This window comes from Sus scrofa, chromosome 17 (assembly GCF_054392235.1).
Source record: "Sus scrofa isolate SSC_HxYL_T2T_F1_AM1 chromosome 17, Sscrofa_HxYL_maternal_Yorkshire_Landrace_v2.0, whole genome shotgun sequence".
NCBI classification, from domain to species: domain Eukaryota; kingdom Metazoa; phylum Chordata; class Mammalia; order Artiodactyla; family Suidae; genus Sus; species Sus scrofa.
The window spans coordinates 20,105,180-20,131,706 of NC_139399.1; the positions used below are offsets into that span (position 1 = coordinate 20,105,180).

Sequence of the window (26,527 nt, forward strand, 5' to 3'; positions counted from 1 at the left end):
TGCACATGAAAAAATGCTCAACATTATTATTAAAGAAATGCAAGTCAAAACTACAATGAGGTACCACCTCACACCAGTCAGAATGGCTATCATTAACAAGTCAACAACCAACAAATGCTGGAGAGGGTGTGGAGAAAAGGGAACCCTCTTACACTGTTGGTAGGAATGTAAATTGGTACAAATGCCACAGAAAACAGTATGGAGGTTTCTCAGAAAACTAAATGTAGAACTACCATATGATCCAGCAGTCCCATTCCTGGGCATATATTCTGACAAAACTTTCATTCCAAAAGATACATGCACCCCTATGTTCATTGCAGCACTATTCACAATAGCTAAGACATGGAAACAACCTAAATGTCCATTGACAGATGAATGTATTAAGAAGATGTGGTATGTATACTATTCAGTCATAAAAAAGGACAAAATAATGCCATTTGCAGCAACATGGATGGAACTAGAGACTCATGGTAAGTGAAGTCAGAAAGAGAAAGACAAATACCATATGATATCACTCATATGTGGAGTCTAAAACATGGCACAAATGATCTATCTACAAAACAGAAACAGATCGTAGACATGGGTTTGCCAGGGGGGAGAGGAAGGAGAGGAGGACTGACGGAAAGTTTGAGGTTGGTAGCTGCACGCTGTTGCTTTTAGAAAGGATGCGTGGTGGGGTCCTGCTTACATCCTGTTCTCTTGGGTTAGAACATGATGGAAAATGAAAAAAAAAATGTGTGTGTATGGCTGGGTCACTTTGCTGTATAGCAGAAATTGAAGAAACATTGTAAGTCAACTATAATAAAATTTTTAAAATAAAATATGGGATTGTTATATAGATATACACATAATGAATATATTTCATATTCACTGAATCAGAAAAAAAAACTATATTAAAAAAAAAACAGTTTGAGCTGATTTATTTAAGCTTTACAGATTGCCTGGAAATTATGACACTGATAGGACTGTAAATTCTTAAGGGAGCCCAGGTGATTAGCAAAGGAAGTTCTGAGTCTTAAAAGAAAAAAAAAAAGAGAGATTTGAGGTTCTTATAGTTGATGAAATCTCCTGTAGTTACAATTGCATATTAGTCTCTTTGTTTAATTGCTACACTTAAAATTACCCCCCACCCCTGCTTCCTTTGTAATGGGAAGGGGGCAGGAAGAATCTAAGTTTTCAACAGCTCTTCCAACACTGCATTCTTGAACAGAAATACATAAGGACTTGATTCTCTAGACTGAGGCAGAACTGACACAGAGGCCCTTCCTCTGCCCCTTCCCAGCCTCCTTTGCATGTTTGCTTTGATAGTTCAGACTTCATTTCCTCTTTGGATGGAAAGGGGCAACCAAAAGTAATTTCAAGGCCTGCAGACTCTGGTCCCTGCTGACCCTGAGCTCTGGGCTCTGAACTTGCTTCAGGCCCAAGGCACTTCCCACTTGCTTCCGAGGCTACAGTCATGCCATGCCCTCTGCTTCAGATGCTCCTCCCTGTGGCTTAGCTGCTAACTCCCTCTTCCCTTAGACTCCCTTCCTCTGAGAAGCCTTCTCTGTCGCTCAAGTTCAAATTGATGTCCTTTTGATGTGTATCTGTGGCATCTGACTTTTGTCTTCAGTGTTCATACTGGACAGCAGGGTTGGAGAAGGAAAGGCCCTGTCGGTCGTGGTCACTTTTACATCACTGTTGCCTAACACAGAGCTTGCACACAGCAGGCTTTCAGCTACTCACTGAATACTTGGAATGAATATTTATGTGCTGAATTGAGTGACCAGACAAATAAGTGATGGCAGAAGTGAGCAGTGAAAGTGAGCCCTGAATGATGAACCCCTTCTTGGGGAGAGTTTGACACAAGCTCTCCCTCTCCCCCTCCTCTCTTCCTTCTGTTTTTCTCGTTTTCTTATAAGTCATTCATTCACCCAGCAAATATTTTTTGAAGGCTTAGTACGTTTCAGCATTATTCTTGGTGCTGAAAATAAATCAATGACAAGTCTCTGCCCTTGTGGAATTACTTTCTAATGGATTAGATGGATAAAAATGGGTTAAATGTGAGTAGAGGCATTAGCTTAGCAGGCTGGCAGGGTGATGAGGAGGCCCGCTTGGTGGGTGGGGTATGTTGCAAAGTTGGACTTTGAATGGTTCCCCTTAAGAACATAATTTTACTTTGGAAAGTAGGTGGGTAATAGAGAAGTATATATAGCTTTTGAGCAAAGGAGACTTTTAGTCTTTAATTAGTATGTGGAAACAAAGTAAAAAGGCCAGCTTACAAAAGATTGCCGAAATAGGGAAATGATACCCAGCTTGGAAAAAGGTAGTGGCAGACAGGTAAAGATGACGTTGCCGGGGGGTGGGTAGGTGGGTGGATTTCTTTTCAATTGAGCAATGTAGTTTCTAAAGAAAATTTCCTAGACGGTGGCCTGTCTGGATGGAGGCAGTGCAGGAGACGGATTAAGACTGGAGATTTAAAGCCCAGACGAGCAGCAGGAACACTGAGGAAGACAGGGCAGTGGTTTTGGAAGGAATTAAGATGTTTTGCATGAGTTGAATTTGAGATTCATCAGATTAGGTTCATTCAGTTGCTGCTTATTAACTCCCACTCTTTGTCAGGCTCTGGGGTCAGAAAGACATGAGATAGACAAGGCCTCTGCTGTCATGAAGTTTACGTCCTAAAGGACAGGAGAAGGAGGTCAGAGTTTGCAAAATCTGACAGCTTGACTTGAAGTTATGGGAATGGCTGGGGGTTCAGGTTATGTAGCAGGTAATCCTGTATATAATAAATGTTTATATCTAGGGTTATAATCACTGTAATCAATTATAAAGCAATCGATAGCAAAATAAAGAGGTAAGAGAAAATCAGGGAATTGCTCTGGATCTTTTAACCAGCTGTATTCCTTTTATGTATTTGGAAGAAAAAAAGACACATTTTTTTTTGTCTGTAAATTCTAAGCTATCATTTTATTAAAGTTCAGTAACAATGTTTCTACCTGCTTATTGGGAATATCTCACTCACATCGATGTCAGTTTAGGCTGGTCTCCAACAAATACATGAAGGAAGCAGAGACCCGTAATTCAGGTGATTTTCAGACTAAAGCTCTGTGATTTCAGACTAAATCGGTGTGAGTGCCTTTCTGGGCTCAGGGAAGTGGTGCTGGAGCCAGGAGAGACTGCAGCGGGGCTCCTCCCGTCATCTTTGTCTCAGTGATGGTCATGAACGGCAGTGTAGTGTCTTGGTGCAGAGACAGGGATGATTTTGCACTGATTCTTCTGTTGCCATCTCAAGCTGTTTTTGTTCGTCCCCAAGAACAGCACTTTCAGTGGGTGTGGAAGTGGGCGGGACGGAAAGCAATGGTTAGCATCGCATTGCCTGGCTACCGCTTGGCATTTCTTCCTTTTTTCTTTCTCCTTGCGTCATTGCCACCAGTGTCACTAATTTTACTTTCCCCTCCACCCTTGTTTCTCCGGGAGTAGCCCAGTGTCTCACATGATATTTCTTTGGAGTTGTGACAGTGTTCGTTCTCAAGCAGTAACCTAGGAGATGTTATCTGTTCCATCTTACAGGCTGAATGCGAGAGAGATTCATAAAAGAAATCTGTATAGAGAGAAAATCTCTCTCGCTGGAACTTCTGCTTTCTCTCTCTGGTTGTCCTTTACTTTGGGACATTACTTGAATGTGTATCTGATGCCCCAGTCGCCAGAGGAGGGGAAATGGGACATAAGGTGGAAGGGTGATAGAAACTAGTGCCAACCGTTGCATTGAGTGATTCCAAAAATCAAAAGCTAGCCTCTTGAAGGAAGCAGAAAGGATTTTTACCCCCCTTAGAAGAATGTGCGATTGGGAGACCTGGCTTTTATCTTTCTTCAGATCCTACCCAAGGACATCTGTACTGTTAGTTTCTCCCAGGCTCTGACCCTACATCCCCTCCTTCATCTATTTCTGTCCGTTGTCTGTTTGTAGTGTCCCTTTTCAAAGCTGACAGTTTTCTAAGTTTCCTAAAGAAGAAAGAGTCCTTGGGGCTTGTGTTGAGTTGGACCTTAAAGGATGGATCGGATTGGGGTGGGGTAGGGTAGAGGTTTATGCCAGACATGGTTACAAAAGAAATAACACCATTGGGAGCCAATAAATAGAACATATTTTCTATACTGAAAGCTTAATGAAAGGTTATTTGGCAGAAAATAACTAGAAAATTAGGTTTTGCTTAATTATCTCCTACATGGGAGAATTCAGTTAACTCTGTCTATGTCTCTTATAAATTTTTTACATATGTAACCATCCCATCCATGCCCACCTGGCCACTCCAAGTCCTACTCCATTGGTCAGTTGCTCTCTGTCCATTTACTCCCCTGCATCCAGGAGACTGTGCTACTAGTCATCTGTCCCCTCACTCCTTAGTTCATCCATGTGGTCATTTATTTTTCCCTCCATTTATTCATGTGTTAATTTGTTCTAGAGTCATTTGTTAAGCAGTGTTTACCTTCCACACATTATCTTTTATGTGCTCACCCTGGAAAAAATTATACAGAGGTTTCTAGCCTGAACATTACTGTTCTCTGTTTTGGCTCCTCAGTATGTTGTTGCCTCATTTTTCTTCTTCTGGTGATAGACCCCTGAGATGGTCTTTGAGAATAGGCAGCCCCTCCACCTGTCCCAATGCCAGGGCCTCCTCTCCACGAGATGCTTCCTGCCTTGCTGCTTATACGACACAAACCCTAGGCTTGTTTTTTGCCGGCTTTTTTGTTTATCCATTCTTTTTAAGTCTGTTACCATTAATTAACTTTTTTTTTTTTTTTGTCTTTTGTCTTTTGTCTTTTTGAGGGTCCCATCCACAGCATATGGAGGTTCCCAGGCTAGGGGTCTAATCAGAGCTGTTGCTGCCAGCCTATGCCACAGCCACAGCAACACCAGATCCAAGCTGCCTCTATGACCTACACCACAGCTCATGGCAACGTCAGATGGATCCTTAACCCACTGAGCGAGGCCAGGGATCAAACCCGCAACCTTATGGTTCCTAGTCCGATTGGTTTCTGCTGCGCCACGACGGGAACTCCATTAACTAACTTTTAAAAAATAATTTTTGTGTGACTTTCTTCTCACATGTAAGTCTATAGTCCTTTGCTTGTATTAATATGGCTGTGATAGCAAATACCTGCTGTGGAAACAGCAGACTTCCATAGGTATTCTGGTGTGTAGAGACACAGAAGTGGCCTCTCAAATTAATTTATACTTCAGGGAACATGAAGGGAGATTTAAAATAAGTTAATGGTTTTTCAGTGACAGTGTGTAGGAGAATCAACTCTTCTTTAGAAATTAAGTCAGAAGAAAATGTGTTCTTAAAATATATTAATTTATTTTTATGTATTTGACTTTCATGTGATTGTTTATAAAGGGCTCTTGTGCTTTGCTGTGTTTACTTCTACAAATTTCATTATTTCATAAACAGTGCAGTGGCAGTGACACATTTTGAGCTGTTACTGTACATGGAGTACCTGGGAAAATGATGCTGGACCTGCAGAAGGAGCAGGCTCTATTCCTTTCTGTGAGAAGTGTGTGTGTGTGAACGTGCGTGTGCGTGTAAAGGGACGTCTGTTGTGTGGTTTTTGTATTTCTTTCAGGATGTTGCTTGGTGTTGGGCATTGAACAGATCTTCATTAGAGAAAGGCCTGTGGAACTAACTTGCATTACCTTGAAGTAGCTGACTAAAGGGTCCTTTCCACAACCTGCTGCAAAATGAGAAAGTGCGCTGGATGATGAAATTCAGAAAAGAAAAACATAAAGGCCTTGGAGGCATGTGCGTGACAGCTCACGCCTAAGTGTCCTTTATGGCACTTCGCTTTCTCTGAAGGTGAGGAACAGCTACAGTAGTGTTGATGATTGTGTTTAGTCTTTTCAGAGGGGCTGGAGCGCCAGCCTAATTGACAGCCACACACCTTTCACTCTCACCTGAGCTCACGCACAGAGGAAGAGATGTGGGTCACTCCTGAGAGGCATGGCTTTGATTGTGTTAATTCAGCGCAGCGGGATTTTTTTCCCCAAGTGTCTGCTTGCATGCTAGTGCAATGGAAAACATTTTAAAAGTTTGAGTTCTGGTGTATGCCCTTAATCTCACAGTTTAAGTGGGGAAACAAAACTGCTAACATACATATAGCAACTAGAAAAGGACACAAGGCATTTTGAAATTTGTGCAAATTATGGAATTCACACAGCAGTGCTTAGGAGTTGAGAACACGAGAGCCCAGCAGGTGTATAGAGCTCCAGGGAAGCTCTGTGGGGGCATGAGATTGGATGGGGCCTTAGAGTCAGACAGGTGGAGAGGAGAAAGGGGCCTTCGGGGGTCAGAGAAGAGCAGGAGTGGGGAGGAAGGCAGGAGCGTGGGGTGAGTGTTGGTGGTGGTTACCGAGGGGATGCCATGCTGGTGGAGAACTGGGAGCACGTTCTGGGCAGCGAGGCCTCTGTGCTTTCCTGACCCAGCACAGGAGCTGCCACTGCTTCCTCCTCCTGGGCTCAGGCTTTTGGAAGAGAGACTGAGGTCCTTCTGTGTGGATTATTTTTAGATGCGTTTATCCACATCTGTATTCCCTGTTCATGGGGGGGGGGAGATTTAATATTTGTTCGTTTCTTAAAGATGAAGTTTATTCTTAGTATAGCTCTCTTATTACTCAGCTGAGGGAAAGCCTTTGAAAGGTCATCTAGGTAAGAGAAATCTCAGATTATCAGCTATGATGAGTGTTTCTACTGTGCTAGAAAGAGAACATGTCCATTTTTAAACTCAGATTAACTTTTTTTATTGTAATTGTCAGCTCCGTAAAGTAGACCAAACAAAGGGAGGGTGGATGGTGCTTCTTTCTAAGAGGGAGCAGCCTGCTCCTTGGAGTCAGGGGTCTCTGAGACTCTGCCACGTACGTCTTAGTCCCGCTGACATATTACTCCCACATCCTTGTGGGTAGTGAAGTTAAAATTTTAAAAATGTTCTTTGATCTTCCACCCACTGATCTGGTAGACAAGTTCAATACTGCAGCTGGGAGAAAGGGAGGTTGAAATATAATTTATACTGTTAAAAAAAAAAAGCCTCAAAAACCACAGTCTCTATGTCTGCGCTAGTTTAGAAGTTATGACAATAAAGTGGCTTCTGTTTTAGAATGTGTTGTTAGTCATCACACTTTAAATTACATGGCGTTACTATTTGTGACCTACTTAAGGTGGTTGTCCCTACAGTGGGAACAATCGGTGTGCAGCCATTGCCTGACTGTAGGCTTTTTTCAAAGCTATCTTATAATTGCAACCATATTTTGAACATCAAGAGGTGAAATAAATACTGAGTGCAGTTTTCTATGGGCTGGATTTTATTGAGTAAGGATGTGTGATGCGTCTTCGTCCAGGAAACCACTTAGTGAATAGTTACTGTGGTAATTTAATAGCTCCTTCTCAGTCTATGTGCAGATAGGACAGACAGAGTGTCTGTTTATGCAGAATGCTTCCTGGAGCAGGAGTCAAGAAGTCCAGGCCCCATGTGGGTCATGTGCGTGCAGTGCCCCATGGCCTCACTCACAGCTTAAGCTTCCTTGTGTATACAGTGAGATATTGCATTACCATCTCACTAGACATTAATTTTTTTTAACTTGTAAGGTTCTTGTGGTCCTAGCTATGCTACAAAACTTCGGAGGACTATGACAGGGTAATACAGTGGTCATTCATCTCAAGGGTCTCATGCTTGGTTCTAGTACCTAGGGTGCGGTGATTCACCCAGGTAGACCTTTGTAGGCATTATCTCAAAGTGAATCTTGTATCAAATAGCACTATTGCTTCCCCCAGCTCCTTTGGAGCTTCTGTTAGAACTTGGGCAGATTTTATATAGAAATAATTGATCCTGAAAAGAAAACCATTAAGATTAATTGAGAAACATCTCAGAAGTGGCATACCCTTGCTTTGCTAGCCAGAAGTGAGTGTTCTGGGAGGGTATCCTGCAAGCCAGGTGGCAGTGATATGACCTGGGGCTCCAGGGGGAGAAGAGCTTTGTTCTCAGAGGGCCATGGACCACAGGCAAAGACATCTTTCCCCAAGAAAACCAGTAGAGTGTTCATGATTTGATCTCTGTTCACATTGGCTGATGAAGCTTATACCCCTCAATATGAGTATTTCTGTCTTCATGCTTTCTTTTTAAATAAAGGCTCATTTTGGTTTCCCTAAATTCTGGGGAAGAGTGATACAAAGTAAGAAAAATTAAAACCTTTAAAGGGTTTAAAACATCACCTCTAATAATAAATCACTTTTTTGAAAGTTCAGGTCTTTCCTGACCTGAACCTTCTTTTCTTATCCTGACGACAGGTTGTTGTAATCATGTGTGTATTTAGCGTGTGTTATGTGAGTGTCTGCCCCCATGTGATGGGTTGTAAACCATCTGCAGAGCACTGTGGGGGTGGTCAGGCAGGAGGAGGGTTCTGTACTAAAGGCTGAATTTTGCCTTCAGTTTTCCTGGCAGATTCAATATGTACTTGTTTAAGAATCTTTCACTTTTCCCTTTTTTTTTTTTTTTTTTTTTTTTGGTCAGTTTGCCTAGGATATTTTGTATTTCTAGCTCAATTGAGAGCTTCTAATTCTTGCTACTTTTTGCCAGTTGTAAATAACTATAAACACATATAATTCCAGGTAGTCTGAGGATGTGGATGCAGTCTTTTCTTTTTTTAAGTTTTGCTTCCTACATTGCTTGACCTTTACTCAACAAAAGCCACTTTTTTTTTCCCCAGATGTTTTGTTAAACATCTGGTAATTCAGTCTTCTTAAGAGGCTTATAGGATGCAGCTCTGCCCAGGCATGTGATCCAGTAAACACCTGGTGACTCAGGTAGGGAGGAGTGATGGGAGTGTGCCTGGGTATTCCATGCCAGACCAGTGAAACACGGTCATTTTTTTTTTTTTAGTCCAAATCCAGAGCTTTGCGCTTTCTGGGCTTTCTGGCATGCCCTGCAGATCTTCTCTGTACCTGTGAATTCTGCTCTACTGGGTGCTCAGTGGTCCTTGATGGGCATGGCACAGTGGACAGTCATAATTGCCTGTAGGTTTCCACTTTATAGCTTTGGGCATTGAGGACAAGAAACCTTACATATCCTACTTTTCTGTGTTTCAGTGAGAGATATAAACTACTTAACATCACTGTAAACAGGAGAGAGAGGATTTGTACTTTTTAATCTCGTGTTAGTATTTGTGTTGGTATATAGTTTGTGATCTACAAAACTACCTGAAAAATCTTTGGCAAAACAAAATATAAAACATTGTGTTTTACCAGAGCACAGAGACTGTATTCCTAAAAAAGCTACTTGGTTAAAATGAAACTGCTTGACCACAAAATAATAAGTGTGGCAAATTTTAGGAATGAAAATAAAATAACCTAGAGCAAGCAAGCCAGTCTTTCTTACAGTAGGACGTGTCCATAGATAAAATGAAATAATGGAAGCTTCCTTGTCCTGAAGATGTTCTATCAGAGACTGGGCACTGAATCTGGACATTAGGGGATCAGCCAAAAGAATATTAGGACTAAATGGCTTTTCAAGTCTTGCTCAAATGAGACTCTGTGGTATGCATTTGGTTACCTTTTAGCACAGTTGTCTTCTAGCAAGATGACTAGTAGCACATGATACAGGAGATGCCTTTGGAGGTGTCTCCTGCTTCTGTGCATGTTGCTTATGCGCCTTGAGAAACTTTTTGTTTGGAGTCCTGTAAACATCGAATGGGGTAGAGGTCTGGATTTGGTCATTTCCTCAGGCCAGACGCTCAGATTTTTAAGATTTTCATAAGGGCTTTGTCCTTGGCACAGTCTGGTGCAGTGGAACTCCCCATCGATGCTCCCCATCGAACTTATTAATTCGACAGCGTCGCTGGAGTCCACGCCTATCCCTCCTCCACGGTGCCTGCCAGAAACTTGCTGATCAGCTGGAACCAGGCAGAGTGGCTGAGCAGGCTGCTTGCTTAGTGGAAGTCACAGCCACCTAATTCTCAGTCTTTGTCTTCATTCTTTCCTTGTAACCTTGTTCTCCTGACCTCAAGTAACTCTTTGCCATTACATTCCATTATTCTTTATGCTTACAAGCTCTCACCATCAGCTGCCTGACAGTTTTACAGATGTCAGAGGCAGTTGGGTGGATTCTGAAGCTCTGTGATGTCTGTTTTTGCACATTGTCTGAGGATTTATGCTAAACTCTGCTTTTCTCACTTGGCTTTTTTTTTTAAACCTGTATTTCCCATTTTTAGTTTAGTGTTTTTATTTTTGTTTAATCTCTAATTAGGAAATTATTTTGACTTGCTACTTTTTTCTACCATTTCCATTTTCCTCTTCCCATTGTATTTCATCTCCGAAGGGCTTTTAGGGACTGTAGATCAGATTGAATGACATTTCAAGTTCTGGAAGAGCCTGTGCCCAAGAACACAGCTCAGATGTGAATACATGCCATAGTCAGCCTGTCTTTCTGTTTATATTTTTTCTGATTATGAAATTTAAACATTTATTATAGAAAATCTGTAAAATACTAAAAACGCTTTCAGTATTCCTTAAAGATGATTAATATTTTCAAATATTTTCTTCTAGTCCTTTTCACTGTCTTTTTTTTTTTTTTTTTTTTTTTTTGTCTTTTTTGTTGTTGTTGTTGCTGTTGTTGTTGCTATTTCTTGGGCCGCTCCCGCGGCATATGGAGGTTCCCAGACTAGGGGTCAAATCGGAGCTGTAGCCACCGGCCTACGCCAGAGCCACAGCAACGCAGGATCCGAGCCACATCTGTGACCTACACCACATTTCACAGCAAGGCCGGATCCTTAACCCACGGAGCAAGGCCAGGGACCGAACCCGCAACCTCATGGTTCCTAGTCGGATTCGTTAACCACTGCACCACGACGGGAACTCCTCTTCTAGTCCTTTTAATCTGTCTGTGAAGCTAACCTCTTTGTAGTCCCTGCCCCTGCCTACTTCCCACAAAAACAAAAAACAGAAAATGAAACACACATAGAATAGTGTGTGCTAAAGCTGGAGGGCTTCTTTTATAATTCCTCTGGTGGAAAAAGGTAATGTGAGCATGGAATGGATAACATGAGAAACAGGTAAATGCTGCTCTGTGATTCTAGCGAGGTGAACATCGGTGAGCAGAGGAGTGGATGAAATAAGAAGAATGAGGGTGAAAGGCTGTCACCTGCCTGTGACCTTGTGTGGCTGCTCTCTCAGGAGATGGAACAGCAGCAGGTAATAGGAGCCAGCCCACGGGAAGGTGCATCAGGGCCACTGGAGCAGATGTGAAACAAATCCCCTTTCTTCCAAGTACAGGTGAACAAAGGGTAGTCGGCAAGCGGGAGGAGATACACAGAATGCAAGTCCTGAGGCAGGATCCTCTGCCCTCTGGGAGGCTGGCAGCCCCACACCCTCTGAGCTGTCTTTGGCATTTAGTTTAATCCTGTGGAGCCTTTTTTGGTGTTGTTTTACTTACTGAATCTCACCTCAGCATATGTAGGGGACCTGCAGTGGGTGAGAGTTTGTGAAATGGAAAGAGAAGGGTTGGTTCAGATTTAAACTACATGTGAAAAAGATCACCAAGGTAAGGCTGTATGGCAAAGAGCAAAGGAAATAATGTTGTTTTTCTTTCTGATTCAGTCATAATGGTAGGAATTCGTTAAAGCAAGCATTGTGGCTGCTTCAGAGAAAAAGGTTAAAAAAAAAGTACATAAATAACTAATACACAAATATTTAAAATATATAATATTATATATATATTTAAATAGTTTTATTTAATAGTGACTCCTTTTCTGAAATTTTGCTTCATGTTTTCTTTTAAAACTGGAGCAAAATATGTTTGGCTCCAAAGCTCAAAGCATTACTATTGTGAAAAAAATAGCAAATTAGAATGTTTAGACCACAGTTATATGTGACCCCTTAAGCAATAGTAGTTGCTCCTGGCAGAATCATGGTGGTTGTTCAACAAGGTACTATAAGTTAGGGCAAGTTCCCCTTACTCCCATTTTGGAACATTAGAGCATTTTTCTTTTAAATAGATCCATACAGGAGTTCCCATCATGACTCATTGGTTAACGAACCCGGCTAGTATCCATGAGAACGCAGGTTCCATCCCTGGCCTCATTCAGTGGGTTGGGAATCCAGCATTGCCATGAGCTGTGGTGTAGGTTGCAGATATGGCTTAGATCCCATGTTGCTGTGGCTGTGGTGTAGGCTGGCAGCTGTAGCTCTGATTTGACCTCTGGCCAGGGAACTTCCATATGCCATGGGTGTGGCCCTAAAAAGACAAAAAAAAAAAAAAAGGCTCCTTACAAAAGGTAGGTCTATTAGGCGTTCCCATTGTGGCTCAGATGGTTAGGAACCTGACTAGTATCCATGAGAATGCAGGTTCGATCTCTGGCCTGGCTCAGTGGGTTAGGGATCTGGCATTGCCACAAACAGTGGTGTAAGTTGCAGATGTGGCTTGGATCTGGTGATGCCATGGCTGTGGTATAGTCTGGCAGCTGCAGCTCCAGTTTGACCCCTAGCTTTGGAACTTCCGTATGTCATAGGTATGGCCCTAAAAAGAAAAGAAAAAGAAAAACCTGGAGCTGAATCTGGTTGTGCCAATTACTAGCAAATTATTGACTTTTCTTAAAGTGTTAGAGTTTGTAGATGGGACAGTAAACAAACACATACATAAATATGTCCATAAAATAAATGTCCTAAATTGTTTTTTTAGATCTGCTTAATCAAAACAATGCAAGTTAATCTAGGGCTCTGTGGCCAACATTTCTTTTATTAGAGTGAAATTGAAATAAATATAGGGAGTTCCCTGGTGGCCTAGCTGTTAAGGATCCAGTGTTGTCACTGCTGTGGCACAGGTTTGATCCCTGGCCCATGAACTTCCACATGCCGTGGGCAGGGCAAGATGTAGAATGTAGTCCATAGAAGACAGGTAAGTATCACTTACCTGAAACTTTTGTTTCAGACTGTGTGTGTATCTTATATGCACTGGGTCATGATGAAAATGCTATTGCTTATTGAAGATTGAAGTGAAAACTTGAAAAGCAGACAACTGTGTGATCTATAGCTCATCAGTGATGGCTCTACCCACAAGTGCCATTAAGATTGAAAGTTAGAAATTTGTCTATAGAGAGACGAAACGTACTGCTTTTTATTTTTTATTTTTATTATTTATTTATTTATTTATTAAAGTGATTTTTATTTTTTCCGTTATAGTTGGTTTACAGTGTTCTGTCAATCTTACTGCTTTTTAAAGCTGCGGGCCTGGAGCCGACACCTGGAGCCACCGTGTTCAGTGCTCTCACAGTGGCACATGAGGCAAGAGCAGTGGGCACCCTGTGATCCTCTTCAGGAGTAAATATCCACTTTAGGACAGACCCTAACCTTTACCAAGTAAACCCAGTGCATTCGAAGAAATTCTCCTTGACAGATAACATGTGTTGTATATCTTTTAAACAACTTGTATTTGTTGAGGACCTTTCTCTAAAGAAAAACTTTTAACACATATGATGATGACATTAGCACATGTATTTGGTCTAACCGGACTGTAATGTATAAATGATCAGCTATACTCTGTTGATAATCAGGATGACTCTGTTTTGTCCTGAGTAGGAGGTTCCTTGCTGTATGCTAGGTTTTAAGTTATAGTCTCCATATAGAGATGTGTTAAAGTAGGTTACTTTCTATGGCTTTAAAATTTATAGCAAGCTGAGTAAAACTTGTCATTGAAATTCTTTATGTCAACTCAAAATACGTATCATTTCCTCTGACCAAGAATCTTTTCAGTTACAGTATTTAAGGTAAAATATAATTTTGTGAAATTGTAGAACTTTAAACCTGCAAGGACCTCAGAGCTTAGACTTATGTACAGGTGAATAATCACAGGCCTCTGTGGAGCTTCGCTGGAGGGGGCCCCGTGCTTTTATCCTCAGGCTTTCACCGCAGTTTTTTTGTTGTTGTTGTTTTGGTCTTTTTAGGGCCATTCCCTCGGCATATGGAGATTCCCAGGCTAAGGGTCGAATTGGAGCTGTAGCTGCTGGCCACAGCCACAGCCACAGAAACGCCAGATCCTTAACCCACTGAGCAAGGCTAGGGATCGAACCTGCGTCCTCATGGATGTTAGATTCATTTCCGCTGAGCCACAATAGGGACTCCTCACTGCAGCTTTGAGAAACTGCCATTATAATTATTTTCTCATTGCTTTAAGCATGGAGGAAGAAGAAAGGATTGATGTGAACCCCTTTCAGCTGTAAATTAAACATGATTCCTTGGTGTCTTTCTTCCTTCCCCCTGCCTCCAGGTGAGGCTGAGCACCTTTGCCAAGATTGTAAATAAATATTCTTTAAATAATTGTCATTACAGCAGCAAGGTTGTTTTTCCCTGGGCCAAGAGCAGAGGAGGAGAATGTCAGTGGTGGCAAAGCCCCATCTGTCCTTTGTTGTCCTTAGAGATTGAGCTCTAGCCCCAGACTTTCATGTCCTACTGGTTCAAACAAAACCTGCAACCCTCGCCCTCCATAGGAGACAGGCCATATCTGACTGTTTTATTCAAGCATGCCTCTGTGGGGCTCTTATTGTGCATTCCAAACTTTCCTGCCTCATACTCTATTTGTTTGGGAAAAAGTGTAATAATTTTTCTCTGTCTTGTTACATTTCCAGTGAATCTTACTTTATTATAATGAGCTAAAATTAGCAGAAGGCAATACATATAAGGCCAGTGAACATGTAATTCAAGCAGACTTGGAGTTCTGCTCTGGCTTCCAACTGTACCGCTTGTGACCTTGGGGATGTTATGATCATCTGAGCCTTACTGTCTATGTGGAGCATGGGAGTGGTGACTGTGTCTATCTCCTCATCTTGGTCTTGTTTCTCTGGATTCTGCCTGGCGACAGAAGTAAGTGTGTTGGCTGCGGGGCTGCCCTGAAACTGCCAGATGACTGTGGTCAGAAGTCATGTCCACAGCTATTTTTTGTGGATCTGCTGCTCGCTTGTTGCTGTGGGGAATGTAGGAGGTTTCCAGAAGCTGCTATGCCAATGTGTAGGGACAAGACTCGCATACCTGACCCATGAGCAGAGCAGTGTAGCTGGTGGGTGCTGCCGTAGGTTAGGTTTTTTTTTTTTTTTTTTTTTTTTGGCCTAGTCCATGGCATGTGGAAATTCCCAGGCCAGGGATGGAACTTCTGCTACAGCAGTGACAACACCAGCAGGTCTTTAATCTACTGAGCCACAAGAGATCTCTGCTGCCATGGGTTTGAAAGGAGAGTAGGTTTTCTGGAAAAGGGAGAGCAGGGAGCTTGGAGGTGTTTTCTGAATGATCTCATCGATCTCTCCTAATAATGAAATCTGTGCCAGTTTATTAACTTAAGTACATTTTATCTGAGCCTATTTTGTCAGCAAATTCTTTCCCACTAGGTAAAACTAAGATACCATATAATACTCATAAGGTTGTCTCTCTAGTGTGGCATCAGGACAAAGGGAGTTAGATGAATTGAGTTTCATGTTATCAAGCGGAGGCATTGTGATGGAGCCATTTCCCATGGGGATGAGTTTGCCAGTGGATCACCACCCTCAGAGTTCCTGAGTTGCCAGGAGACTGCCAGTTGGACCAAAAATATATCCAAGCCCATTAACCCACCCCCAAGCCCCTGACCGTGCACATGTGGGCACTGCCAGTGCTCCTGCCCTGGGCTCTTTTGCTGTTCTTCCTGGGCTGACAAGTGTTTCTTTAGATACTGCACCATGTTCAGTTAAGTTAAAGTGAGTCCTCATAGGAGTTCCCTCCTGATGTGGCAGATTAAGGATCTGGTGTTGTCACTGCTGTGGTGCAGCTTTGATCCCTGGCTGGGAATATCTACATGTTCTGAGCAGGCGTGGCCAAAAAAAAAAAAAAAAAAAAAAAACCCACAAAAAACTGAAAAAAGTAATTGAGTCAGTCCTTCTAGCTTGTTGGGCTATCCTGTTTGTTTTCTTGAACTACGATGTGACTATGTAATACATAGTTATATTAGAAAAATTAGGAAACAACAGACCAGCAAAATACGTAAAAAAATTCTCCCCTAATGACATTTTACAGAACAGCATTGTATTGTATATTATCCTGTAGTATCATACTATGTTATTAGAGTATGTATTGCATCTCGTATATAGCTTCGCTGTGTAATAACTCCCCCCTCCCCGGCATCTCACTTCCGTCTCCCATCACACTTCTCTGGCTGTGGGACGGTCGTAGCCAAGTCTCCAGTGTCCTCTCATAGGCGGGCCTGCTGAAGGAGAGTCCCCTGGTGGGAGCCCATTCTTAGGTAGGAGGAGGAGGAGAGGCTGAGCGGCCACATGGTGCACAGACACTTCGGATGTGACGTGTGTGTCCACACATGTTCTGTTCGCCAAGCAAGTTACAGAGCTGTGGCCACACAATGGGTCGGGGGAGGGCAGGGAGGTGTCCTTGGAATCCTTGGGCGTAGGTTGCATGCAAGTATTTTTGTGAAAAATGATGCCGTTTTTTGATACTTTTGGTCGCAGGGGTTCCCTTCCTCCACCCACGGAATACCTGCATGTGCTGTAGTGCGGCAGCCCCACTTCGCTTTCCTGTTGACCACCGCGTCCTTCCTCCCAAAGGTGGCCGCACCCTCCCTGCCCACACCCAGAGTGCTGCCTCCTCGGGGCCTCTCCAGCACAGCTGTGAAGAAACATGGCTTTGAGTGTCGTGCTCTGCTTTTCTCCTTTCACGTGTTGAACATCTTCACATGTCAGTATGTAGTTCAGTAGATTTCAGTGCTGGCCCTGTATTTCAGTGTGTACGCTAAAAGTTATTCATCCAGTCTCCCATTAGTAGATATTGTGATTATTTTTAGTTTTTGCTCTCTGAAACAACTGTTTAAACCTTTTTTTTTTTTTTTTTTCATTTCCTTGGGTATTTCTTTAGGAATTACTGAGTCAAAGGATAAATGTTTTTAGTGATTTTTATTTTTACTTCAAAATTGTCCTCCAGAAAGACTATTCTTTCCTATTTCTGAATCCATTTGGTAGGTGAAAATAGTATCTCATCTCAGCTTTTTTTCTTTTTTTTAGTTTTGTTTAATTTCATTGTGTTTATTGAATATTATTATCTTTTTTTTTTCTTTTTTTGCATTTTAGGGCTGTACTTGCAGCTTATGGAGGTTCCCAGGCTAGGGGTTGAATCTAAGCTGCAGCTGCTGGCCACAGCCACAGCCACAGCCAATAGCAACTTGGGAGCCAAGCCACATGTAGCTGCCAGCCTACCTACACCACAGCTCACAGCAATGCTGGATCCTTAACCCACTGAGCAAGGCCAGTGTCGAACCCATATCCTCATGGATACTAGTCAGGTTCGTAACCTGCTGAGCCACAACCAGAACTCCTCTTTCTTCATTTTTGAACTGCCTACTACTTTTTTCCAATTTTTAAAATTGGATTATCTTTTTTTTTCTAATTGATATCTAAAATTTGTATCATAGAGATTTTAGTTTCCAAATCTTAAGCAGAGACTGAAAAATGTAGTTTCCAAATCTTAGGCAGGACAAAGGTACTTTGAATAGTATGCTGTATGAAAGTGGAGTGAAGGCGGTGGAAGTAGCAGGCATGGGTGGGAGCCCTCCCGGGAGCTGGGCAGGACTGAGTCGGGAGCTCAGTGAGCAGAAGACACTGAGGGGCTCATTCTCCTATGTACTCAGGATGAGGGTTTCCCACTGCTGAAGCTCCTCTGCCCAGGCTGGTCCTCTCCTAAGGAGAAATTCTCCACTTAGAGTCTAGTAAGAGAACAAGGTGTTCAGAGTAAAGCAAAAGATCTTTATTTTCCTGGCAGTGAAGTAAGTGTTTGAAGAGAAGACAGAAATGTGTCTGCATTCTATGGGGAAGCAACATTATGGTACATTATGCTTTGCTTTGGTTTTTGCCTTTTCATCTTTTTGGCATCTTTGTTTTAGATCTTATCTGCCAGGAAGTTACTTTTTTGATGAACCAGCTGCTTTTCGAAATCATTGCCACAGTTTTAGGAACAGACCAGTGATGTTGCAGTATTTTCAGGGTTAAAAGCACTTTGATTAATGTGAAATCCATTGTCAGTATACTTTAGGCCAAAATCTGCAAATGATTACTTTGAGGTTCAACTGCATTCATTTCTATTCACAAAGTTTTCAAATACAGGCTTACTTAGTAATTTTTAGGCTTAGTGTTACATAGTCTCATAAGAAACACACTCATGTTACTTTACTTTTAACTAAAAAACCCTAAAGCTAGCAACGGGCCTTTTAGAAATAGCATTCATTGTGCTATAATCACCTGGTCTTCTGTGGAAGTCATTTGCATGTTGTTTATTTTAACCAGGAATTCCACTTCCAAGGGAGTTCTCTATGTGGGAGTCTGTTTTCTGTGGGCAGTTATTTACACCAGCAAAACTGGCATATTAATCATTTGTATTATTAGAAGTTTGTTTTAAACTTTTCCTTGAAATATAAATGTTTGATCTCTTCCGAGTTCAGTCTAGTGATAATGAAGAATGGAAGGAAGGCCATTTTGAGTTTGCCCTCTCGTAATTAAGTACCTTCAGGTGCCTTGGAGGGGATGAAAACTCAGTCTGACTCTGGGTAAGCCCGTCCCAGGTGGGAGGGTGTGTGTAACTGCAGATTCCATTACATGTTGGTCAGTGAGCATCACTCCCTCTTACAGCCACAAAATGCCCATGAGAAAAGTCTGCCATGGTTCCTAGACTGTGGATTCATCCAGGGGAAAAGACCCCGTAACCAGGGAAACAGTGAGGAAGCCCAGCGTGTGGTAGTATTATTGCCTTCTGACTAGTGCAGTCCTGGCAGCCGAGAATTAAAGGACTCTTCACTCAGCCCTTGACCCTGGCAAATAAAAGAGCTTCTTCTGCTAGGCTTTCTCACAGTTCTTCTCTCAAAAAACATGAAAAATTTTCAGAATTTGCTCAGAAAATAGAAAAAGACATTTCAGGAGAACATGAAGATTGCCCTGACAAGCAGTGCACGCAACAATAAAGTGACTTTTGTAAAGAAACCACCTGATGTATAGCTGTATACCTTAGCATTTTAAACGATTTTCCATCTTGTAACTCTGAGAACAACCCGTAAGTAGGTTACACACACACACACACACATGCACACACAGAATTTCTCTATTTTATAGACTTGAGAACTAAAGCTTAGAGAATGTAATGCCTGGATGTTCCCCAGGTAGGAAAGGCCTGTCCTCCCCATCTTTTATCACACTCTACTCTGCTGCCTCAGTGTGGTTTAATGGACTCTCTTGGTCACGTTTTGAAGTTATTGGGGTGGATGTGGATCACAGAGAGACTTAGGAGCAGATCCACCTTTTCCCAGATGACCTTAAACATGTAGAAAGAACTGTTGGTTTAAATTGGTTGTTCAGACCTCTAAAAGATGGATGAGCTCTGTCGGCTTAGTATCTGGTGGCAGTACACGCCACTCAAAGTGACTGAAGTCAACCCCATAACTCCTGGGGAACACTCTGCCTTGGGAGAAAAAAATGTTAGAACTAATGCAGTATTAAGAGATTTTTGGTTTTGCTTTTATTTTCAGTTCTTTCACATAATTTTCATATGATTTGTGTGCAAAAAAAAAAAAAAAATCCCTAGGGCCATAAATTGAATTGTTGAAGTCACTGTGAATATAGTATGTCACACTGAACACATTTCCATGATTGTTTTTAGTCAGATTGGAAAAACTGAGATGAGATATTGTTCATAAGTTTCTACTTTGCAAATAGGTTTTTACACTGTTGGGAAGTTGTTGGCTATGCTCTTGTCAAAGGTCTTGTAATTGGTGAATGATTCCACTTTGAGAGTAAATGTCCACTTGAAGTAACCAAGTAAACCCAGGGCATTTGAAGAAATTCACCTTGGTAGCTAGGTGTCTATCCTTTAACACCTCGGAATTTATTTTTTCAAGCATCTTTCTACAAGGAAGAACTTAACACACATGGTGATAACATTAGCTCGTGTATTTGCTCTAAATGGACTGTAATATAAATACTCTATTGATTCTGTTTTGTCCTGTGTAAAAGGTTCCTTGCTGTACACTAGCTTTTAAGTTGTCCACATTGAAGCTTGTTAAAGTAGGTTACTTTGTATGGGTTTAAAATTTACAGCAAGCTGAGTTAAATTTGTTTTGTCATTGAAATTATTTATGCCGGAATTCCTTTCGTGACTCAGTAGTTAACAAACCCAACTAGTATCCATGAGGACGAGGGTTTGATCCCTGGCCTCGCTCAGTGGGTTAAGGATCCGGTGTTGCCATGAGCTGTTGTATAGGCCACAGACGTGACTTGGAAATGGCATTGCTGTGGCTGTGGAGGCGGCTGGCAACTACAGCTCTGGTTGACCTCTAGCCTGGGAACTCCCATATGCTGCGGGTGCAACCCTAAAAAGACAAAACAAACAAACAAAAACTCTTTATGCCAACTTAAAATGTGTATCATTTTCACTGACCAAAATTTTTTTAGTCACAATATTTAAGATAAAATGTAATTTTGTGAGGAGTTCCTGTTGTGACACAGCAGAAGAGAATCCAGCTAGTATCCATGAGGATGTGGGTTCGATACCTGCCCTCCATCAGTGGCAGATGCAACTCAGATCCTACTTGCTACTATGTTGCTATGGCTGTGGTGTAGGCCAGTAGCTGTAGCTCCAATTTGACCTTTACAAAAAAGCAAAAAAAAAAAAAAAAAGTAATTTTGTGATCTTGTAAAGCTTTAAATCTGCAAGGACCTTAGAGCCGTACTTGCATACAAGTGAGTGAACTCAGGTATGGAGGTGGGAAGAGCTCTTGAAGGTTGTGTAGCAGGTGCTGGCCTTGCTTCAGCTTCTCTCAGGTGTTTTGAATTTCAGTCCAGCACCCTTTCTCTTCTGTTGTTCCCTTGGACCCAGGCAGAAGGAAGGACAGAAAAGACAGAAAGAAAGGTGGGTGGTGCACTTAACATGCTATCCTGAGACCCTTTGGTCTTAGAGTTCAGAGATCTCAAGGCTTGGCTTCTCTTCCTCTTTATGCCCTTGTTTTGGTGTTGGGGGAAAATTAACTTTTTGGTCTTAAAAATAGAACCCTCTTTTATGCATATATTATCTACCTACTTTTTTTTTTTTTGATGGGGAAGTGAGCCTTTAAATAACATTCTTGTTTTATAAAATGAAGTTTAAATATTCTTCAGAATTCAGACAATTTATCAACAGGTTAACGATGCTCAATGATGATATATAGACATAGAGGCAGGCTATTCTGCAGGCTTATAGCAGGCCTGCTAAATGACCAGGCTATGCTTCTATACTTGTTAGCTCTCACAGAAAACTGTTGATTTTCTCAAGTGTAGCAGAAAGGTTTCACATGCTAAGTGTGGGATATAGCCTCTAAGCAATGTTCACACTGTTTATCTGGTACTTTGTATCTTTAAGAACTTGATCCAAAAGAAAAGAACATTATTCTAGAAACTACATAATATTTCCTATTAATATAAGTATATATTCTTTTGATGATGCATTCATGGTACTCTGTAAAATAGTCATACTTCTAACAGCCTATATAGTAAATTACTGGACTTTATATACCTTTTATATTATATCTAATTAAGTGCTTGAATTAAGAAATCTGTTTCCAGAAGTTCCTGTCATGCCTCAGTGGTAATGAATGAGACTAGGATCCATGAGAATGTGGGTTCAATCCCCGGCCTCCTTCAGTGGGTTAAGGATCCTGTGTTGCCATGAGCTGTGGTGTAGGTTGCAGGTGCAGCTCGGATCTGGTGTTGCAGTGGCAGTGATGTAGGCTGGCAGCTGCAGCTCTGATTGGACCCCTAGCCTGGGAACTTCCATATGCCATGGGTGCGGCCCTTAAAAAAAAAGAAAGAAAGAAAAGAAAGAAATCTCCAAAGTAAACAGGGAGAGTTGCTGCATTATTACCTGCTTTTGTTTTTAGAAGATATATTATGTTTCATGTTAATATGAGAGCCCAAAAGGCTGGTTGCTGATTTCAGGTCCTGTTTCTCTAATTCTTGGCGGAGGAAGATGATGCAGGTTTGACTGAAACAAGTTTGCATCAGATGCCTTTGCATGTGAAGAAGCCTCACATTATCAAAAATTTCCAGGATTCTGGTTGTTAGTTAACTGCCTGTGGGAAAAATTTTATTCTTGGAAATAAGAACAAAAAGTTAACCATTTGCCAATGGACTTAGTAAAGAAAGGAGGGAATTAGAGCAGAATCCATAGCTTGGTTTTTGTTGTGAAGGTCTCATTACATCATGCAATGTGTAGTGGTGGAAAGAACCCTAGTGAATTTTGATTTAAATAATGAAAATAATTAAAATACTCCACATACCGCTTTTTTCCCTGTCTTGCCACACACCCATTCTGTAGCTCAGTGTGCCTGTCCAAGAGTTTCTCTTTTGATTAATCTGTCTTTTACACCATTTGAATTCCTTTTATTTTTCTCTTATCATTGTTGCCCAGTAGTCCTTACACTACCCGAAATCTTTACCAAGAGTTACAAACATCTCAGCAAACTTTTTCTGTGGAAACTTGCCTTCATAGAGAATAATTGACCAACTCACTAAATATTAAGCTATGGGTATAACCACATACCATGAATTATCATCATAAGTAAGTTCAGGAACCAAACATTGGTCCTCTTAATTGTGAATAAGTACTGCAGTCTGAGTGGGCTAAATTGCTGGGGGCACATGATCCCAAATTGTGTCATGGCACAAACCCAGTAAGGATTTCTTTTTTGCTTGTCCAGTTGTAGAAGACAGATATTTCTGGTGAGCAGGTTGCTTTTTTCTATGCAGAAGTATGGAAAGCTTCTTTCCATTCCATAGCTTCATCATCCCCAAGACCTCTTAATTTCTCTGTGTCTGGCTTACAAAAGGAGAAGGAGCATGGGGAGGTTCTTGAAGCACCTGCACTGCAAGTGGTACACGTCCCTTCACTCCATCAGCTAGTGGCCGGCTGCAGGTATGTCTGAAGACAGTCTCTTGGTCTTCCCAGCAGCAACTCTGTGCCTTCAAGAAGAGAAGGGATGTTGGCTGACAAAAGGATGTCTCTCCTACATGGCTCAGATCCTGCATTGTTGTGGCTGTAGCATAGGCTGGCAGCTGTAGCTCCTATTGGACCCCTAGCCTGGGAGCCTCCATATGCCGCAGGTGTTGCCCTAAAAAGAAAAAGAAAAAGAAAAAAAAAAAAGGATGTCTCTGATGTTCCAGATTATCTTTTCATCCATTTCCTCATGAGCCTGTTTGAGTGAGGCTTTTTTGGGGAGGTGTGGAATGGGGGCAGCATCTTTAGATGTTGGTGATTGCCTCAATTTTACTATAGACTTGCTATCTTCTTTAATGGTAATTTAGAGTTTCAATATTTCTCTATACTTTCCACAAAGAGGAAGTGCTGTTTTTTACTGAAATTTATCTCATATGTTGTTCTCATTTATAGGAACCACCAATAAAACGTTTCAATTCTGATGAAATAGGAAGATTAATTAGAAATCAGTACACATACTTTTAAAAATTTTTTTTTCATTAGAGTATTTACAGTGTTGTGCCCATTTCTGCTGTGTAGCAAAGTGACTTAGTCATACATACATACATATAATATATATGCATTTTTAATATACTTTTCCATCATGTTCCATTCCAGATTAGATGTAGTTCCCTGTGCTGTACAGTAGGAACACATTGCCCATCCATTCTAAATGTAATAATTTGCATCTATTAACCCCAAACTCCCAGTCCATCCCATTCCCCTCCCCGCCTTGGCAACCACAAGTCTGTTCTCCATGTCTGTGAGCCTGTTTCTGTTTTGCAGATAGGTTCATTTGTGCCATATTCTAGATTTCATGTATATATCATATGGTATTTGTCCTTTCTAACTTCACTTAGTATGATAATCTCTAGTTGCATCCATGTGGTGCAAATGGCATTATTTTGCTCATTTTAATGGCTGAGTAGTATTCCATTGTGTATATGTAGACATATATATACCTTCTTAATCCATTCATCTGTTGATGGAGATTTAGGTTATTTCCATGTCTTTACTATTGTGAATAGTGCTGCAGTGAACGTATGGGTGCATGCATCTTTTTCAGTGAAAGTGTTGTCCAGATATATGCCCAGGAGTGGGGTTGCTGGATCATATGGTAGTTCTATGTATAGTTTTCTAAGGTACCTTCATACTGTCTTCCATAGTGGTTGTACCAGTTTACATTCCCACCAACAGTGACAGAGAGTTCCCTTTTCTCCACACCCCCTCCAGCATTTGTTATATGTAGACTTATTAATGTTGGTTATTCCAACTGGTGTGAGGTGAGTCACCTACTTCTGATAAAGAAGGCACATGACAAGCCATCTGGGGTGATTCTTGTATGGTATATAGGTACATTAGTTTGCTATTGCTGCTGTAACAAATTACATAAATTTAGTGTCTTAAAACAGCACAAATGTGGTGAACTCTGCTTCTGTCATTATGTTTCCTCCAGCTCTGATCTTCCTGCATCTCTCTTAAAAGAACTCCTGTGATTCCGTTGTGCGCCCCCCCCCCCCCCAAAGACAGTCTCTCCACCGTGGGATCTTAACTTAATCACAATCTGAAAAGTCCTTTTTTCCGTGTGAGGTCACATATTTACAGAATAACATGAAAGTCACCTAATCTAAGGATTAGGATATGGATATCTTTGAGGACCCGTATTTAGTTTAATGCAACCTTTTCTCAGGAAAAAGAAGTACAACAATGAAATGAATTTTTGGTTGCTTTTCAGAAGACACATTTGCTCATTATACTGCCATGTAGTCACACAGTGTTGATTCTGAAAGGAACTTAGAGATTCCGCATTCAACACCCATACTTCATGGATGAGGAATGAAGGTACCCAAAGAATCGAGATTTTTGCTGGAGGTTATTCAGTGCATTAGAGACAGAGCCTTGGGACATTGTAGGGATTTTAAGATAAAGGAAGAGAGAAGGTACTCTGTTTCTTTCTTGGAGCTCCATTTATGAGGGTTTTATTTTCATTTTAATAATACTAATACTCTAAGGGACAAAATGTTCCCAACTCTACTGATGGCAAAGAAATGATATCTTAGTCTATCATGGACCTCAGGCCTCAATAACTAAGAAATATCTCTCGTTTAAATAGATCATCAAAGAGATAGGCTTGATAGTTGAGGGAAAAGTTTTTATGACAAGTGGTAGCAATTGTCAAGTACTTTTTATTGTTGCCTACGAGGGAGTGGCTCATAGAAATACTGGAAATCCTCACATCTTGTAATTAGCCCCCTGTGTCCTCCTCTTCCCCTTACCTGTGCTAAGCACTCAGGATGTGGTGAATCCAAACTGAGATGCTTGTGGGTGTAAAATATACCCAGATTTCAGAGACTTAGTACAGAAAAGGAATGTAAAATATCTTGTCAATTCTTGTATTGATTACATGCTGAAATGACGATGTTTCGGATATATCAGGATAAGTAACATATTATTAAAGTTTATTTCTCCTGTTTTCTTTTTACTCATTTTAATGAAGTTACTAGAAATTTTTAAATTATATATGTGCCTTTCTTATACTTCTGTTGCACAGTACTGCCCTAAATATTCCTCCATAACTAATGATGGCGTGATTCGAGGCTGAACACCTCTCCCTTACCTTGGTCAGAGGGAGTAAAAGTTGTGGAGTCATATTATTCACAGCTAGCTCAATAAAAATTAAATGTTTCTTATTCAATCGTAGGTTCACAAACCAGCAAACTCAGTAAGTCTGGACGAGTGATTGTGATGCCGTATTGCTGTCATATAGTAATACCTTGATAATTCTGAGAGAAAATTGCAGTTAAGACCTGAATCAAAGAATACACTTCTGTTTGCGTCTAGAAATGTATACAAACCCAATTAAGCTCAGGCCAGAGAGTAAAAGAAAAACATAGCTTTTAGGAAGCTAGTAAATTCAGCATTGATTCAAGTCCTGATTTGCGCTGAATGACTTTAGGCAATTTGGGGCACTTCTCTGAAACCTCTCGCAGAAATGAGATTACCAATATCTACTTACTAGGGCTTAAAATAGGATTATATGAAATCCTGTAAGTGAAGTAAGAGAAGGCCTGGAGAGACACACTCTGAGTAGGAGGTTAACTTGAGGGTGGTTTTCTGGGGCGTGGTCTCCAGAGCCTACCCAGAGGGGTGAGGCACCCCCTGGGAGGAGGTGGGGGTGGGGGAAGGAAGCTGGGCTGGGGTGAAGTCTAACAGAGGCCTCTGCTGACCATTGCTGAGGTTGGAGAAACCCAGAGGTGGCTCTTCAGAGCTGCCCTGCACAGCCATCCCCTCATCCTGGCCTGCAAGGCATCCCTCCCCTGGGTTGGGCTGCCCACCCCAGCTCAGGGGAGTTCTCAGAGGGGCTGAGGGCTGCAGCTGAGTGTCCTTCCTTCCTGAGGGGCACCTGGGCAGCCCACCCAGTGTCCACCAGGGATGTCCCTTACCCTTTCTCATACAGTCAGAAAATACGCTAGTGTGCTGTATGAAGATATCTTG

The 26,527-nt window shown here is 41.5% G+C and overlaps 1 protein-coding gene across 12 annotated transcripts in view; it reads left to right on the forward strand.

Moving 5' to 3' along the window:
• The window catches only part of PSD3 (pleckstrin and Sec7 domain containing 3), a 626,723-nt gene that overhangs the window by 420,622 nt on the left and 179,574 nt on the right, over positions 1 to 26,527 (forward strand). The gene's annotated exons all lie outside the window — the stretch shown is intronic.